Source organism: Oncorhynchus mykiss, chromosome 6 (assembly GCF_013265735.2).
Source record: "Oncorhynchus mykiss isolate Arlee chromosome 6, USDA_OmykA_1.1, whole genome shotgun sequence".
In the NCBI taxonomy this organism is placed as follows: domain Eukaryota; kingdom Metazoa; phylum Chordata; class Actinopteri; order Salmoniformes; family Salmonidae; genus Oncorhynchus; species Oncorhynchus mykiss.
In genome coordinates this window covers 68,340,417-68,352,549 of record NC_048570.1, presented here as the reverse complement: position 1 = coordinate 68,352,549, position 12,133 = coordinate 68,340,417, and the positions used below count along the sequence as shown (strand labels likewise).

The window sequence follows — 12,133 nt, the reverse complement described above, 5'->3', positions numbered from 1 at the left end:
CCAAACGAAAACATTTCCCCCCTCCCCTTTTTGCTTTTTACCAACGCGGAAAAATCAAATAGACCAAGCTTCTTGTCTGATTATCCTGTGTGGTGGGGGCTGGGGGTATTTGGGATAAATACAATCAGGAAATCCACCTCTCCACCTCTCCTTATACACAGGAACAGACCACCAGGGGAATCAAATCCCTTCTGTCTCTAGGTAGTCAGAGGGGCAGTAGTACTTCATTTTGAAAGGCATACTTCAAGGCTAAAAGCTGTGTGTTATAATGAAGGTCGTCTTTGATCCAGCTGAATATTTAGAGTCCTTGTCATGATTAAAAACCATTTCATGCTCCTCCCTCCCATCCTGAACTTGAGAGAGAGCTGTCTTTGCTGTTAAAAGAGAGCCTTTTCATTTTGTCGAGCATGACTCACCTTAACAAGTCTGTTTCATTTTGCTCTACTTAGATTCCTCCTCGTTTGATTCTGATTATTCTTAATCCCGGTCCCTCTCTTTTAATTGATCTATTCATTCCACCTAATGACTAATTACATATCAGAGCACATCAGCGAAGGCATTCATCATCGTAGAACGTAATAATCAATGACATTTCAACAAAGGAAAAAATAAATATGCAAAAGAACTCATTAACATTTTGCGCTGGCTGTTTGAATAATGCTGCTGCTGACAAGGCTGTAATTAACAGAAATTGATGCTGAGCTCAGGGTGGGAAGAGAGAGTTGTTTCCCCAGAGCTTTATTGTGCCCCCAGTGTGGGACTCTGCCTTGCTGGTAGCTGGACTGGGCTGGCTGGGCAGTGGGCACTGACTGCTACATCAGAGAGGGAGGAGGTGCTGATGTACTACCCTTACCCCCCTGCTGACCTCTCCACAACCCTAGCCCAGCTCACAGCACAGGTTTTATTTACTGTCAAACACAACCTGGTGAATACATCAAAAGCCTGCAACAGGATGGATGTACACAAACACTTGAGAGAAGGAAACAAAAGGCTCCATTTTAAAAGCCAGGGAAACCAGTGAGTGGGTGTGCTGCTTTGTTCACGGCTGTAATGTCGCGCCAACCAGTGGATTGTGTTTGGGAGCTACTGAGCATGCCCAATACAAGATTTCCAAAGAGACCAGAACTTTCCACTACAGGGTTATTGTAGAATATCATGGTGGAAAAGGAGCTGCTCTGTAGTACGTGGTCTAAAATCAATTTCCTATGTTTTACTTTCCCACTGTAGGTCCCTGAGTCCACCCCTTCTTCACCCCCTGTCTCTCTCTTTTCCTGTTGGCTTTCCTGTTTTTGTCATGAATATCAACAGAAAATGCAGCAAACACAATAACACCGTACCCAAACTGGCCACAAGCGTACGCTATGTGCACAATTGGATTTTGTCCCCCCACACCAGATGCGATCACAATACGCATGTTGAAATATCAAAACAAACTCTGAACCAATTATATTAATTTGTGGACAGGTCGAAAAGCATTAAACATTTATGGCAATTTAGCTAGCTAGCTTGCAGTTGCTAGCTAATTTGTCCTGGGATATAAACGTTGAGTTGTTATTTTACCTGAAATGCACAAGGTCCTCTACTCCGACAATTAATCCACACATAAAACGGTCAACCAAATCGTTTCTAGTCATCTCTCCTCCTTCCAGGCTTTTTCTTCTTCAGACTTTATATGGCAATTGGCATCTAACTTTCATAGTTACCACGACGACTGACTGAACTCATATTTCAATTACCCAAGTGGGTATAACCAATTAGGAGATGGCACGTGGGTATCTGCTTCTATAAACCAATGAGATGGGAGAGGCAGGACTTGCACCGCATTCAGCGTCACAAATAGAACTGACTTCTATTTTAGCGCTTGGCAAAACAGACGCCCGTTGGCGCGCACGAGCAGTGTGGGTGCAATAATTGAAAACATGTATGTTTGCATTTATTTTGCAACGCTCGTGCACGTGAAGCGAGCGGTGTGGTCAGCATGTAAATCTGTTAATGTTTGTTTTTTGGACAGCTGAAAGTGCTGACTGTAACAAGTTGAAGGAATTTATTTTATTGCATGTGTTAGCCCTGCCATATGGCTCAACATGGAACATTAACTTGACAGCGATAATGGATTGCGATGAGGTTCTTGGCTAGCACTCCTAACGCAGGGACAGGAGCATGGGTTGGGATACTTCACAGGCACAGCACACACTGGAAAGAAAGAGGGGGGAACAGATGTATGAACTATTCATTTGGCTTTAGCATTACCCTCTATTTCCTCATGTTTACACACTGTTTTACCCACTTTATATGTATATACTGTATTCTAGTCATGGCTCATCCTATATAACTACTGCTGTACACACCTTTTCTATTAATATTCTGTCCATACTGTATATACACACCATTTATATATATATACACTATATACACAAAAGTATGTGGACACCCCTTCAAATGAGTGGATTCGGATATTTCAGCCACACCCGTTGCTGACAGGTGTATAAAATTGAGCACACAGCCATGGAATCTCCATAGACAAACATTGGCAGTAGAATGGCCTTACTGAAGTGCTCAGTGACTTTCAACGTGACACCATCATAGGATGCCACCTTTCCAAGTTAGTTCGTCAAATTTCTGCTCTGCTAGAGCTGCCCCAGTCAACTGTAAGTGCTGTTATTTTGAAGTGGAAATGTCTAGGAGCAACAATGGCTAAGCCGCAAAGTGGTAGGCCACACAAGCTCACAGAACGGGACTGCTGAGTGCTGAAGCATGTAGTGTGTTGAAATCGTCTGTCCTCGGTTCCAACAATCAACTACCGAGTTCCAAACTGCCTCTGGAAGCAACGTCACCACAATAACTGTTCATGGGGAGCTTCATGAAATGGTTTTCCATTGCAGAGCAGCCGCACACAAGCCTAAGATCACCATGCACAATGCTAAGCATCGGCTGGAATGGTGTAAAGCTCGCCGCCATTGGAATCTGGAGCAGTGGAAACGCGTTCTCTGGAGTGATGAATCACTCTTTAGTATCTGGCAGTCCGACGGACGCATGGGTTTACTGGATGCCAGGATAGTTCTACCTGTCAGATGCATATTGCCAACTGTAAAGTTTGGTGGACGAGGAATAATGGTCTGGGCTTGTTTTTCATGGTAGCATACAATGACATTCTAGATGATTCTGTGCTTCCAACTTTGTGGCAACAGTTAGGAGAAGGCCCTTTCCTGTTTCAGCATGACAATGCCCCTGTGCACAAAGCGATGTCCATACAGAAATGGTTTGTCGAGATTGGTGTTGAATGTACTTGACTGGCCTGCACAGAGCCCTGACCTCAACCCCATCAAACACCCTTGAGATGAATTGGAATGACAACTGCGAGCCAGGCCTGACCGACCTCACTAATGCTCTTGTGGCTGAATGGAAGCAAGTCCCCGTAGAGATGTTCCAACATCTAGTAGAAAGCCTTCCCAGAAGAGTGGAGTCTGTTATAGTAACAAAGGGGGGTCCAACTCCATATTAATGCCCATTATTTAGGAATGAGATGTTCGACGAGCAGGTGTCCACATACTTTTGGTCATGTAGTGTATATACACTGAGTGTACAACACAGGAACACCTGCTCTTTCAATGACATAGACTGACCAGGTGATTCCAGGTGAAAGCTATGATCCCTCATTGATGTCATTTGTTAAATTCACTTCAATCAGTGTCGACGAAGGGGAGGAGACAGGTTAAAGAAGGATTTTTAAGCCTTGAGACAATTGAGACATGGATTGTGTATGTGTGCCATTTAGAGGGTGAATGGGTGAGACAAAGATTTAAGTGCCTTTGAACAGGGTATGGTAGTAGGTGCCAGGCACACCTGTTTGAGTGTGTCAAGGACTGCAACGCTGCTGGGTTTTTCAAGCTACACAGTTTCCCGTGTGTATCAAGAATTGTCTACCATCCAAAGGACATCCAGCCAACTTGACACAACTGTGGGAAGTATTGTTGTCAACACAGGCCAGCATTCCTGTGGAATGCTTTCGACACCTTGTAGAGTCCATGCCCCGACGAATTGTGGCTGTTCTGAGGGCAAAAGGGGGGCTGCAACTCAGTATTGGGAAGGTGTTCCTAATGTTTTATACACTCAGTGTATATATGTTTATATTTATGTTGAGATATAGCTTGTTCTGATATTTACTTTTTGATTATGTGTACTGTTTTGTTGCTAGGTATTACTGCACTGTTGGAGCTAGAAACATAAGCATTTCGCTGCACCTGTGATAGCATCTGCAAATCTGTGTACACAACCTATAAACTTTGATTTGATTCTGTGTTGTGTGTTTGTTTTATTTGGTCCGTGCCTTCCTTACCAGCGAGGCGAGTCGAGGGGTCTCAGGGTAGAAAAACAAAGAGGCCCTCGGTAGGAATGCATCGGAGATGCTGTAGAGCGGAGCAGAGCAGAGCGGAGCAGAGCTCACTAATTGGCTGTTTTTGTGGCTGGGGTTTTGAATTGATCCCTAGAGATGCTTAGATCACTACCTCCCAGAGTATCAAAACAAGGCGCACTGCACAGCACCTCCATGCTCCAATCAATAGGGAGCCATACTGTGAATGACTCCTCACAACGCCTTCATTCTGAGGTCTCTGAGCTGCATCCCAATTTCATTTCAATATTTCATGTTGCAGATGCTGTTTATACCTCACTCACTCATTATACCCTATCTAAGGAAGTCATTCAGTTCAGTAAGGTTGAATTATAGGGTGGAGGGCAAATCAATGTCTCTACTGCTGCACACTAGCATAGACATATCTGTTCTATTTTTGGTATTGATGGTAACTGTTCAACATAATGATTCGCAACTCCTCTATTGCATTGCATTCAATGTCAAAACTGTTTTCAACTTTAGGCGATCATAATCATAATGGCCAGTCAAAAGGCCACGTGTATATTGTGGTACATATACATTCAGACAGTGTTAGTCGTATGCCAGAATTGAAGGAAGCCTTTTTCCGTTCAAATTGATTTTCATATTGAGCCAGTGTCATCAGTGCTATTGATTTGGCTAGGAGCCACAGTATTATCCAAGGTGTCTGTCCCAGTGGACTTCATTTCTATTTAGATCATCTGCTGTGATGGCTGTAATTAAGCCGGTTTATTCTTGTTGTTTTTGCATCATGTATCTGGGGGATTGCGTCTGCGCCGGTGTCAACACTGTTCTTGATGGACACCTGGACAGCCCGGGCTTCTTCCTCGCTAGCAGAATGATGAATTTACTTACCATCCTATCCATCAACACACACTGTAGTCTAGGGAAGTACAAAAATGTATTAAAAAAAATACAAAATAGAAACTGTCACAGACAAGAATCAAAAAATGAAACAGTTGGAGAGAATATTGCTTTCTGTAGACCGACTGCACCTGCTCAGAACAAATCTTGTAATAATGATATTAGCGCTGCTGTTGTGAATGCCAGGCTGGCTGTGATAGGACAGGCCTGCTTGGGGAGATAATAAACAGCATGGCTAATGCCCTGGAAAGTGTCAGGCCTGCGACTCCTCTGGTGAAATTGGTCTCTTGTTCTCATGGTTTTCGTTGCTCTTTTCGCTCACAACGTTAGTGGGCTTTGATGGATGAGGTCTTGTTTCAGACTTCAGTGCTTCGTAAAGGAGAATTAAGATTTAATGGCTCGAGTCATGTTCTGGCTCTGTAAATATAGGTTATTACGGGGACCTATTCTCCTCAGATTGAGTTATGTCTGCTAGAGACAGAGGAGAGCGCTGTGTTGTGATGAGGGTGTATTTGTCGGGCTAATTTGGGTGCTCGCTCGGCTCTAGAAGAAAAACCTAAGTGCCAATCTGTTCCACCTGATTTATTATCACTTGTTCTTCACTGCTTCAGCATCTTGAACACACATCCACCAGACCTGTGATCAACTTCTCCATCACTTCACATGATTAGTGGTTTAAAAAACGCTGAGTGATACCATTCTGCTATTCATTCTGATGTTTTCCTGGATTAACTTTCATGGCAAGACAGCCAGGCCATAGAGTTTAGGTGCTCTTTGATGGAACGCTAGCCAGTCTACCTTTTACTTTTCTGTTAGACGTCTTTTGTTAAAGTATTGTAGAAAACTTCCTTGGGTATCCTTGAGCCAGGTTTCCTTCAACCAAGTTTCTAAATGGCTGAGTTAGCAGTCTCAGCGGTAGCAGCAGCGGCAGCAGCAGCAGTGCCCTCTACAATCAAAGCACAGTGATCCTGCCCTGGCTGTCTGCCTCCCCTCATCCACTGGCATGTGAGAGAGACTCTCCTAGGTCTTGTACTGTGTCCTCGACCAACACATCACACTCCACATGCGCTCTGCTCTTAAGTGTGATGATTTGGCTCCATTAATCATCCCAGTCAGAGGGTTTCTATAATGTATGATGTGTCCTATTACGGAGGGGAAGTGCCTGCTGGTGGCTTCCAGGGGGACAGGCAGGGGGAGACAGAGGGGAGTGCTGGGCCAGGCAGGTTATTGATCACAGAGCCCCTCTAGCCTGTCACTCCTCTAGCAGTGCTAAGGAGAGATGGAGGATGTGATTAGATAAAACAGGGGTTAGAGGAGCATCCGCATCAGGCAGGCAGCAAGGCAGGCGAGCCGAGCCCAGAACCCTGTTAATCAGTGACCTCTACACCAGATCCCGAAGTTCATCTCTAGCCACGCTCCCACTTGGCCCTTCCCCTCGCCACTGCATCCTTCTCCTCCGGGTGACTCATTTTGCTCATGGAGGAGAGAGTGGGAGGTGTGGAGGGTGAGTGAGGTTTGGGGTGGGTGGGCGACGGGGGTGGGCAGTGGCCTCACAGCTGCGCTAGCTGGCACCGGTTCCTCAAACATCAGCGTCGCAGCCAGCAGCCTGCTTGGCACAAACACTCGCCAGTAACACTTAAACAAATTGCAATTGCAATAGCTGGGCTGTCTTACATTGTTGATATTTGACATTCCAAGACACTTTTTCTCCCCCATATTCCTTTTTGGAGGCTTTCTTCATGTAGATGACTGTATTTTATGAGCGAGCCCACATTGTTTTCTAATCTTTGTGTTTGTGTGTTGAGCACCTATGGATCTTCTACAGAAGCTTCTCTTTGACACCCTGTTCTTTCTTTCAAACTGGAACATTCTTAAAGGTTTCTACATGATCCACTGAAAGGTTTCTACATGATCCACTGAAAGGTTTCTACATTACCCACTGAAAGGTTTCTACATTACCCACTGACAGGTTTCTACATTACCCACTGAAAGGTTTGGATTTCTATACAGTGTAGTAGCACACATCTTATACACATCTAATATATTAATACATTTTATATATATACCCCCACAACATGATGCTGCCACCCCTGTGCTTCACGGTTGGGATGGTGTTCTTCGGCTTGCAAGCCTCCCCCTTTTTCCTCCAAACATAACAATGGTCATTATGGCCAAACAGTTCTAATTTTGTTTCATCAGACCAGAGGACATTTCTCCAAAAAATACAATCTTTGTCCCAATGTGCAGTTGCAAACAGTAGTCTGGCTTCAATGTGGCGGTTTTGGAGCAGTGGCTTCTTCCTGGTTGAGCGGCCTTTCAGGATATGTTGATATAGGACTCACTTTACTGTGGATATACAGTGCCTTGCGAAAGTATTCGGCCCCCTTGAACTTTGTGACCTTTTGCCACATTTCAGGCTTCAAACATAAAGATATAAAACTGTATTTTTTTGTGAAGAATCAACAACAAGTGGGACTCAATCATGAAGTGGAACGACATTTATTGGATATTTCAAACTTTTTTAACAAATCAAAAACTGAAAAATTGGGCGTGCAAAATTATTCAGCCCCTTTACTTTCAGTGCAGCAAACTCTCTCCAGAAGTTCAGTGAGGATCTCTGAATGATCCAATGTTGACCTAAATGACTAATGATGATAAATACAATCCACCTGTGTGTAATCAAGTCTCCGTATAAATGCACCTGCACTGTGATAGTCTCAGAGGTCCGTTAAAAGCGCAGAGAGCATCATGAAGAACAAGGAACACACCAGGCAGGTCCGAGATACTGTTGTGAAGAAGTTTAAAGCCGGTTTTGGATACAAAAAGATTTCCCAAGCTTTAAACATCCCAAGGAGCACTGTGCAAGCGATAATATTGAAATGGAAGGAGTATCAGACCACTGCAAATCTACCAAGACCTGGCCGTCCCTCTAAACTTTCAGCTCATACAAGGAGAAGACTGATCAGAGATGCAGCCAAGAGGCCCATGATCACTCTGGATGAACTGCAGAGATCTACAGCTGAGGTGGGAGACTCTGTCCATAGGACAACAATCAGTCGTATATTGCACAAATCTGGCCTTTATGGAAGAGTGGCAAGAAGAAAGCCATTTCTTAAAGATATCCATAAAAAGTGTTGTTTAAAGTTTGCCACAAGCCACCTGGGAGACACACCAAACATGTGGAAGAAGGTGCTCTGGTCAGATGAAACCAAAATTGAACTTTTTGGCAACAATGCAAAACGTTATGTTTGGCGTAAAAGCAACACAGCTGAACACACCATCCCCACTGTCAAACATGGTGGTGGCAGCATCATGGTTTGGGCCTGCTTTTCTTCAGCAGGGACAGGGAAGATGGTTAAAATTGATGGGAAGATGGATGGAGCCAAATACAGGACCATTCTGGAAGAAAACCTGATGGAGTCTGCAAAAGACCTGAGACTGGGACGGAGATTTGTCTTCCAACAAGACAATGATCCAAAACATAAAGCAAAATCTACAATGGAATGGTTCAAAAATAAACATATCCAGGTGTTAGAATGGCCAAGTCAAAGTCCAGACCTGAATCCAATCGAGAATCTGTGGAAAGAACTGAAAACTGCTGTTCACAAATGCTCTCCATCCAACCTCACTGAGCTCGAGCTGTTTTGCAAGGAGGAATTGGAAAAAATTTCAGTCTCTCGATGTGCAAAACTGATAGAGACATACCCCAAGCGACTTACAGCTGTAATCGCAGCAAAAGGTGGCGCTACAAAGTATTAACTTAAGGGGGCTGAATAATTTTGCACGCCCAATTTTTCAGTTTTTGATTTGTTAAAAAAGTTTGAAATATCCAATAAATGTCGTTCCACTTCATGATTGTGTCCCACTTGTTGTTGATTCTTCACAAAAAAATACAGTTTTATATCTTTATGTTTGAAGCCTGAAATGTGGCAAAAGGTCGCAAAGTTCAAGGGGGCCGAATACTTTCGCAAGGCACTGTAGATACTGTTGTACCTGTTCCCTCCAGCATCTTCACAAGGTCCTTTGCTGTTGTTCTGGGATTGATTTGCACTTTTCGCACAGAACGCGTCTCCTTCCTGAGCGGTATGACGGCTGCGTGGTCCCATGGTGGTTATACCTGTGTACTATTGTTTGTACAGATGAACGTGGTTCCTTCAGGCATTTGGAAATTGCTCCCAAGGATGAACCAGACTTGTGGAGGTCTACAATTTTATTTCTGAGGTCTTGGTTGATTTCTTTTGATTTTCCCATAATGTCAAGCAAAGGGGCACTGAGTTTGAAGGTGGCCTTGAAATACATTCACAGGTACACCTCCAATTGACTCAAATGATGTCAATTAGCCTATCAGAAGCTTCTAAAGCCATTACATAATTTTCTGGAATATTCCAAGCTGTTTAAAGGCACAGTCAACTTAGTATATGTAAACTTCTGACCCACTGGAATTGTGATACGGTGAATTATAAGTGAAAAAATCTGTCTGTAAACAATTGTTGGAAAAATGACTTGTGTCATGCACCAAGTAGATGTCCTAAACAACTTGCCAAAACTATAGTTTGTTAACAAGACATTTGTGGAGTGGTTGAAAAACAAGTTTTAATGACTCCAACCTAAGTGTATGTAAACTTCTGACTTCAACTGTATATATACACTGCTCAAAAAAATAAAGGGAACACTTAAACAACACAATGTAACTCCAAGTCAATCACACTTCTGTGAAATCAAACTGTCCACTTAGGAAGCAACACTGATTGACAATAAATTTCACATGCTGTTGTGCAAATGGAATAGACAACAGATGGAAATTATAGGCAATTAGCAAGACACCCCCAATAAAGGAGTGGTTCTGCAGGTGGTGACCACAGACCACTTCTCAGTTCCTATGCTTTTTGGCGGTGCTTTCACTCTAGTGGTAGCATGAGACGGAGTCTACAACCCACACAAGTGGCTCAGGTAGTGCAGCTCATCCAGGATGGCACATCAATGCGAGCTGTGGCAAGAAGGTTTGCTGCTGTCTGTCAGCATAGTGTCCAGAGCATGGAGGCGCTACCAGGAGACAGGCCAGTACATCAGGAGACGTGGAGGAGGCCGTAGGAGGGCAACAACCCAGCAGCAGGACCGCTACCTCCGCCTTTGTGCAAGGAGGAGCAGGAGGAGCACTGCCAGAGCCCTGCAAAATTACCTCCAGCAGGCCACAAATGTGCATGTGTCTGCTCAAACGGTCAGAAACAGACTCCATGAGGGTGGTATGAGGGCCCGACGTCCACAGGTGGAGGTTGTGCTTACAGCCCAACACCGTGCAGGCATTGATGCTATGGACTGGCCCGCCCGTTCCCCAGACCTGAATCCAATTGAGCACATCTGGGACATCATGTCTCGCTCCGTCCACCAACGCCACGTTGCACCACAGACTGTCCAGGAGCTGGCGGATGCTTTAGTCCAGGTCTGGGAGGAGATCCCTCGGGAGACCATCCGCCACCTCATCAGGAGCATGCCCAGGCGTTGTAGGGAGGTCATACAGGCACGTGGAGGCCACACACACTACTGAGCCTCATTTTGACTTGTTTAAAGGACATTACATCAAAGTTGGATCAGCCTGTAGTGTGGTTTTCCACTTTAATTTTGAGTGTCACTCCAAATCCAGACCTCCATGGGTTGATAAATTTGATTACCATTGATAATTTTTGTGTGATTTTGTTGTCAGCACATTCAACTATGTAAAGAAAAAAGTATTTAAAAAGAATATTTCATTCATTCGGATTTAGGATGTGTTATTTTAGCAGTGTATATATATATAGATAGATAGATAGATAGATCTATCTCAAAATAAATGTATCTATATCTCAGTATTGTTATCATACTCTGTATCTGCACATGTTGCTGTGGTAAACACAGGGGTGTGCTGGTAAGTACAGTGACATCAGAATGGGAACATCTCTTTGTTTACCAATGCTGCGCTCTTAGCGCTGTGTGATCATGCGTGGCGGCACGCTAAACAGTTAAATGCCTGTTTACCGTCGGGTTCCTCAGGGATGTTTTCCCCTCGGTTTGGGCTGAACTGCAGCGTTGTTGACTCTGCTCAGGTCCCTGGGCGTGTTACAACGCTTGGCTTGGCCGGGTCGTGCTCCAGAGGTTCAGGTGAGCTGCCTGCCTGGCCGCTAGCTAGCTACCTCTCTCCCTGGCAGGTAGGTAGGTATTTAGGTAGGGCCAGACCTGGAGAGAGAGAGGAAGTTTTCCTGAGAAACAATAACACTCAGCCATCAATTATTCACGGTGGACAGAGAGTGTGTGACAAAACACATGCTGGGGATGAATATTTCACTGTGGGCACGAGCATCTCCTCACAGGGGAGAGACAGGGCGACTAAGTGATACCGATGGAGACCAAACCACGCTGAGGCTGAGATGCAGCTCATGAAATGTAAAAAAACAACAACAGGTATAACCTTTTTAGTCAGCCAAGACAGATGTTCTCTCCCTCTGCGGTGGCTCAGGGTATGTAGTTAACCCACAACTAAATGCTCCTTCCTTTGCGAGAGAGCTAACCCAGAAATGTTATATCATTGTGTGTTGCTACTGAAAGAGAAGCAGCGTTGTCAGTTAAACCACCTTACCTGATTTCGGCAGCTTCCTCTCAAGCTCTCTGGAGACTGTGTGCAGATGCAGTACGACTGAGCCCCGCAGCAATACTCAGAGATGTGAATCCTCCAACATGTGCCTCTGTTCACCTGGGCATGCCAGTATGATGTTCTGTTCAGTCAGAGCGTAACAGAATCTCCTGGCTATGCAAGTTTTAAACTCACTAGAAAATCTACTTTTTCCCTAGAGTAAACCCAATGTTGTTCCAGTGCTGCGTCTGGTGCTTGCAATGTTTGAAAGTCTG

The 12,133-nt window shown here is 44.4% G+C and overlaps 1 protein-coding gene across 4 annotated transcripts in view; it reads left to right on the top strand.

The window, feature by feature from the left end:
- Nucleotides 1-12,133, top strand: part of LOC110526419 (transcription factor 12) — a 101,810-nt gene that overhangs the window by 47,425 nt on the left and 42,252 nt on the right. The window lies entirely within an intron of this gene.